This window comes from Artibeus jamaicensis, unplaced genomic scaffold, assembly GCF_021234435.1.
Source record: "Artibeus jamaicensis isolate MK-2021 breed Jamaican fruit bat unplaced genomic scaffold, CSHL_Jam_final contig_387, whole genome shotgun sequence".
Taxonomy (NCBI): domain Eukaryota; kingdom Metazoa; phylum Chordata; class Mammalia; order Chiroptera; family Phyllostomidae; genus Artibeus; species Artibeus jamaicensis.
The window spans coordinates 16,342,360-16,349,865 of NW_026521812.1; the positions used below are offsets into that span (position 1 = coordinate 16,342,360).

The 7,506-nt window shown below is 40.4% G+C and overlaps 1 non-coding gene across 1 annotated transcript; it reads left to right on the forward strand.

Moving 5' to 3' along the window:
- The first annotated feature begins 5,308 nt into the window (after window positions 1-5,308).
- Window positions 5,309-5,412, forward strand: LOC119058726 (U6 spliceosomal RNA). Its single transcript, XR_005084304.2, has one exon. It is a non-coding gene; the product is annotated as a U6 spliceosomal RNA (small nuclear RNA).
- Window positions 5,413-7,506: the final 2,094 nt, after the last annotated feature.

Genomic DNA, 7,506 nt, shown 5'->3' on the forward strand with positions numbered 1-7,506 from the left:
ATAATCTCTTCCCATATAACCAGGAAATGGCCAAGCATTAACTCTTACCCCAAAGATTTATTAAGCACAGAAGGTGTTATGCTAGGCAGCAAGGGAAACACTAAGTGTGTAAATATGTTCTTAGCTTCAAAGAATTTAACAATTTACAAAGGTGCACACAAGCCAGTGTGGTAGAGATGATTTGGGCCAACATATAAGAGGAGCCCATAGGAGTTCCTTCCTACTGCTGTGACTGGAGAAGGCTTTGAGTAGGAAGTTCTTTCTGGGCTGAGCCTTGAACACAGAAGGGACTTTTCAGGAGTGCTCCTGTGCTTCCAAGACCCACTGCCCATCAACAGGAGTAACCAACCACACACAAGAGAAATGCAACCATAGACAGAGCGCAGACCTCTGAGAGTCTTCTAAGCCTCGAGCTGCCTGACCTCCCCATGTCTGCTTGCTCCAAACTTCCCATCCTTCAACGTGCTAACCACCCCCTCCACTTCAGGTCCTGAGTGAATGATGTTGATACATCAGCTCTCAGGCAATCACCTTTCCGGGGTTATAGCCCTAATAGCAGATCACGTTACCTAGCCTACCCCAGCTTTACAGCAGCCTTTGGCTTTGAAGCCTGAGGGCTGGCCCCTGACTGGAAGGCCACCGGTACTGCGGTTCCTTTCTGGGCCCTCAAATCAAGTGCATGACTTGGCAGACACAAGTATACTTCTGAGGAAAATAGAACACAACAAATAAAATTGGAATTATCAGAGAATATTCAGAAGAGGCAATTGTAGGGGGTATGAATAGAATGAAGAAGCAAGCAAGATGGACACTGGGTCTGGAAAACAGACTGCATGTCCAGACCAACAGGGAATCTACAACAGCCTCCTCTTACCCATGGGGAGCACGTTCCAAGACGGCCAGTGGATGCCTGAAACCATAGACAAAATCTAGTCCTATACACTATGTGTTTTCCTAGACACACATGCATAAGATAAAGTTTAATTTTTAAATTAGGCACAGTAAGAGCTTAATTATAAAATAGAACAATTATAACAGTGTAATCTAATAAAAGTTATGTGAATGCAGTCTCTCTCTCTCTTTCTCTCTGACGACTAGGATACGCACTCAGTGACTGACAGGCAGGGAATGTGCGGAGCATGGAGATGCTGGACGGAGGGATGATTCACATCCAGGAGCAGGACAGTGTAAGATTTCATTACACTAATCAGCAAAGCATGCGATTTAGAACTTAGGAATTTTTTATTTCTGGAATTTTCTATTTACTATTTCAGACCGTGGTTAACCACAGAAAGGGAGGACCACCATACTCAGAGGAGATATGGTGGAAAGGCTGAAGGAGGTCACAGAGTAAACTTCTTTGAATGCCAGACCGGTGTTGGAAAGCTGTGAAAAGCCTCTCGAGTGTTTTGTGTAGGAGAATAGCACAAAGCATAGTATGATCTCTCTGATGGCTCCCTCGGTCTAACAGATAGTTCTTTCTGTGTCTCACTCATGGTGTTTCACATACACACTGCTCTGCTTAATGATGGTGTGTGTGATGATTCCAGTCTTTCCCAATTTGTTCTAGACACTGAGTATACATCTCTCAGCAAACACTGAGTGGTAACCTGGGTCAGAGCCTTGCTGGTCAGTGCCTTCATGCCAACGAGGGGACAATACGTAAGTGAGTGGGTGCGTGCAGCCGAATGGCTTTAACTCCAGAAGTCAATTTAATTTCTGAAAAAAACTGTTTTTCACAGCTTCTGTGCAAAATATGTACTTCTGTACTTCTAGAATATGGCAACATGTAAATAAATGAGTTTGTAATGCAAATAATAGTACAACTGACAGAACTATCTTATAACAAAATAGTTAAGAAATGTATGTATTCACAGCTATGTACAATAAAGTATAATGAAGCTGATGGTTTTTAAAGATAATATATGCAGATCATTTGGAAGATGCATAAACCAATAAATCTCATTCTCAATACCCAGAGAAAACTATTGTTTACATTATGGTATACTTCTCTTTTTCCCATTTAAAATATTTCCTATTCATTTATTTGTTTTTCAATATGCATTTAGTTTTTATCATGTGCTAGACACTGCTCTAAAGTACTGGGACATAGCAGAAAATAAAAAGACAAATACCCTTGCGTTCATGGAGATTATAGTTTGATGAGAAAAACAGACAATGGAAAAGATGAATTAGTAAAATATAGCATGTTAGACAGACTCCAGACAGAATCCATAGATATTGATCATGCAAGTAATAAAATAAAACAAGAAAATATGTAGGGTGAGAATTGTGTTTTAGATGGGATCACTAGGGAAGAAGCCACCTTTTCCCAGGGAAAGGTCATTAATAAAGGCACACACACAGGATTTAGCAAAATTAATCTGACACTGGATATATTAGTCTCCTAAAGAAACTACTCCAGGCTGAGTGTGTTAAACAACAGAGATGTATTGTCTCCCAGTTCTAGAGACTAGAAGTTTGCGACCAAGGTGTCAGCAGAGCCAGTTCCTTCTGAGGCTGTGAGGGAGAATCTCTTCCTTCTCACTGGCAGTTCTGTCCCCTTGGCTTGTAGAAGCATCATCCCACAGCCTTTATTCTCACATGACATTCTCCCTGCATGCAAGTTGGTCCCCAAATACTCTCTTTTTTATAAGGACACCAGTCATATTGGACTTGGAACCCATCCTTCTCTAGCAGGCACTCATCTTCATTACAGCTACAGGAACAATTTTCCCAAATAAGGTCACACTCAGAGGTACTGGGATTTAGGACTTCAACATGTAAATTTGGGGGGGACAAATTTCAACCCATAACACTCTACATGCAATTTTATATCAGGCTTTTAACATTTATTTTTATATCAGTTGAGTTTGTCAATGTCATTAAATGTTTCTTGAAAAAAATGAACTTAATGTTGCTATAACTTCATACTACAAAAATGTCATAGTGATTTAATTATTCATTCCCTATCATTCAACATGAAGTTGATTGACACAATGGCAAGAGTGGTTAGCTATGAGTTGTGGAATTAAAGAGTAAAATTTTATTTTCTTCTTGTTTTTCTAAACTTTATTTTTTACAATGAACAGAAAACATTTTCTAAAAGGAAAAAATGCACTCAGTTTATTTTTAAAACAACTTTCGTTACCTCTATTTTCCTTTAGTACTCCTTTATATCTAATTTCTTATGAGAAGCAGATGTCCTGTGTTTTATCCTATTGCAATCCTGCTTTAGAGTACATGAAGCTGTTGTAATGATCGGGACTGCGCAGGAGAGCATGAGTTCATCTTTGTAGCAACCTGGAAACTGGAGGAAATACAAATTCCACTGTGTTGATCACCTGCAGCATTTTTTTCTTCTGATACTGTTCTCTTGGTTTTATTGTTGTCATTTGTTTCCAATTGTGGGTTGAGAATTTAAAGAAAACAAAATTCGGACTAATTTGGAACATCTTATTCACTTTTTTAATAAGTGAGTTTTGTGTTTACGAAAAAGCGAGTCATCGTTTTCAACCAAGTCTCTCCTTTGAGCCAATTGCACCGTGTTGCTGGTGTCAGGAAAAATCCCTGGCAGACAAAACAGAGTTACCTGGTTTGCCTTGTCACATAACTCAGTCCTGCTTTACCTAGAGATCCTCAAAGGGAAGCCGTTGTTTTTGTTACCGAGGCCTGATTCAAGCCAACAAGAAGAATGACTTTAAGAGGCAGCAGAGAAAGGATTAAGTTGCCAGGTTAGGGAACATATTCCTAAGATTCCTGTGCTTTCAGCACAAAACAAAGGAACTGCACCATATCTGAGGGTCATTCCATTCCCTAATGACTGGTGTTCTGTGCAGGATTTATTTTTTCTGTCACACTGTATCCCTCCCCCTCTTCTGACAAATACTCTAGATCACACACAAAGAGCAAATCTCTGCAAAACAAATTTCTGCTACCAAGAATTGTTTAGAAATGGTTAAAGCATATAACTTGTCTCATAAGTTTTTTAAAGTCTTAACATGTATTTTCTTTGCCCTTGGCATTAATTTTATCAATAAAATTTGTAATTCATAAAATTTGAAATAAGCACAACTTCTGTCATTTTCTATTACTCTGCAGTTAAGAAATATGTTGGCATCTTTTAGTTACTTAGGGCAGGGGTCAATAAAATTGTTTTGTAAAAGTCCAGATGGTAAATATTCATGCTTTGCGGCCATACCCATCTCTGTCAATGGCTATGACCCACTGACTCTGCTGCCGTAGTGGGAAAACAGCCATAGGTAACATGTAGATGAGTGGGCCTAGGTGTGTTCCCATAGAGCATTATCTACAAAATTCAGTGTCAAGTCAGATGTTTTTATTTAGAGTAATAAAAGTCTGGCATTCAAGGACACTCTGCTCCATACCCAGCTTGCTTTTTAAGACTTATCTTTTACAGATTCCCCATGTGAATTTTTTGCTTAAAAAGTACTAACTTGTTTGCTGTCCTCTGAAGCAACTGTTCAACTTCTATGTCACTGTCCTTCCTAGAAAATCCATTCTTTTCTCTATTGTCTATGTAAATTCTCCCTCCTCCAGGAAGCCTTCCCTGAACTTCCCTCCTACTAGGAACTCGTAGCACTAATTCCGTGTATTTCTCACTTGTCACCCATGCATCAATTTTCTCTTGGTGTCTCTTGTAGGTTCACTGTGGTCTTCAGAAATTGGCTCAATTTCTTCCCCACTAGCCAAACATGTCTACAAAAGAAATGTTGCATTAAAAATCTGGAACAGTATTAAAAACAAAATTCTGTGTTCCCCTATAAGGAAAATCTCTTACTTCTAAGGGAGAAGAAGGTAGACCAGTGAGGAGACTCTATAGCAAGGGAAAGTAAGGGAATCCAGGTACAAATCCTAATGTGTGGTCTTAAGAATTCACAAACATGGCCCTGGCTGGTGTAGCTCAGTGGATTGAGCACGGGCCTGTGAACCACACGATCGCAGTTCGATTCCCAGTCAGGGCACATGCCTGGGTTGCAGGCCACTTCCCAGCAGAGAACGCACAAAAGGCAACCATACATTGATGTTTCTCTCCGTCTCTCCTTCCCTTCCCCTCTAAAGATAAATAAATAAAATATTTAAAAGAAAAGAATTCACAAACAAAACAAAAACAAAATCAGAAGAAACCAAGAGGACAGTCCAATGGGGCACTAAGCAGTAACCAGAAGGGACAGGAAGAAGAATAGACAATGGGAACAGGAGTGGGGTTGGCCGCTGGAAGGACCTCACGGCCCAAGGAGTGGAGTGGAAAACACAACAGCATGGGGGTCATAAAATGGTGAGATAAGTGCTCGCTTCTGCAGCACACATACTAAAATTGGAATGATACAGAGATTAGCATGGCCCCTGTACCAGGATGACAAGCAAATTCATGAAGCTTTCCATATTTTTTGACCCAGCAATTCCACTGCTGGGACTATATCCTAAGAACCCTAAAACACCAATCTAAAAGAACCTATGCACCCCAATGTTCATAGCAGCACAATTTATAATAGCCAAGAGCTGGAAGCCCGTCAGTAAATGAATGGATCCCAAAACTATGGTACATTTACACAATGGAATTCTATGCAGCAGAAAGAAAGAATGAGCTCCTACCCTTTGCAACAACATGGATGGAACTGGAAAGCATTATGCTAAGCAAAAGAAGCCAGGTGGTAAAAGACAAATACCACATGATCTCACCTTTAACAGGAACCTAAACAACAGAACAATCAAACAAGCAAAATATAACCAAAGATACTGAAATAGAGAATAGGCTGAGAGTGTCCAGAGGGGAGGGAATTTCAGAGGGAAAGGGGAAGGGTTTACAGGAACAAGTATAAAAAACACATGGACAACAACTAAGGGGGGTGGAAATGGGAGGGAGGTGGGGAGCACAGGGGGAGATGGGCTGGGATGGGAGTAAAAGACAGAACACTGTACTTGAACAATAATTAAATACATTTAAAAAGAGTAAATTCAAAATGCATTTAGACTTAAATGTAAAAAAAAGTGGTGAGATAAGAGGCTGAACTTGGACGTATTTTAAATGGCCTTTGCCCAGACCTACATGGAAGAGAGGAGGAAAAGGGAGGTGTTAGAAAGGCAGGAAGGCATCCTCAGTAAGAGCACAGGTTTGGGAGTCAGGGAGATCTGGGTTCCAATTCTGATACTCCTATTTATTTAATTTTTCAAGTTATATGCTATTGCTTTCTCGGCTACTTCCTTGTTAGGAACAATGGGAGTAATAATACCTACCTCGCAGATCTGTAATGAGGAACCAAAGAGATAATCCATGTGCGGCCCCTGGCATATAACAGCAGTATGTTCTCAATATCCAGTAATTACCACAACTAATGCCAAAGCCATGTCCAGGCTGTTGTAGCTGATGTAGACCGAAGTGACTGAGCAGAAGAAAAAGATCCATTTAACCCATTAATAGTACAACAGCACATCTGGAATCTCGTTCTTTTCAAAGATTTTTTTCTACTACTATTTACCTAGTATCAACATTCATAACTTTAAACAGTTTTACAAATACATTTTATTTCCATATCTAAAATACTTGAGATTCTTGGCACATCCTCTTGATGGCTCACGGTGTCTGCAGGTTACAGTGGAAGGCACTTGGCCAGTGAAAAGAGTGAGATCCTGGCTCCCACCACCGCCAGCTGTGGGAGCTGGACGCCATTTCTTGCCTCCCCTCGCCTCATGTTCCTCATTATCAAGATAAAGGGTTTACCTTCAGCTTGACTTGCCTTCTCTCTTTTTAGACATTTTTTTCTCTCTCTTAATCCTCAAGACCTCACTGTTTTATTTATCTGCAGAAAACTTCATGGTCCCTACTAGGAGGCTCACCCTGAGGGCTGTGCACCGCAGGGCTGACACCGTAGACCCTGAGATGCAGTGCCTCCTTCAGTTTTGCTATGCACACCCCACCCCAGCTTCGGCTCTGACCAGCTCCTCCCTTGCCTACCATCTCCTTCCTTAGAGGTCAGGGGCTTCCCTTATATGGGATTAAGAGGGATTTCCCCTTCATTTCCAATAGGTTCCCAGTGTTTTTCAGCATTAGCTGAGCATCTTTGGCTGCAGGAATAGAATGAGACAATGTCTGTGGACTATGGTTTACAGTACTCCTGGATTCTTTTCCTTGGCTCAGGGACTCTCATATTGTTCCTATGATTCATTTTTTAAATTAGCCACATAGAAATTCCCTTGACTCTTTACTTCCACCTAATGCATCTATATTAGAGTCCCTATAGTTTATTCTATTGAACAGACATTTCAATATTTGCAAATAAATATTAACAAGAGCTAACACTAAGAGAAGCACTTTTGTGTGCTGGACACAGTGCCAAGTACTTGACTTGGATTATTTTATTTTGCAGCAACCCTCTGATGTAGGCACTTAGTTATCCCACTTTACAGATAGGGAAGTGAGTTCTAGAGAAGTCAGGTAATTTTCCCAGAATCATGAAGCAATATAAACAACAGGTTTTCCTGATG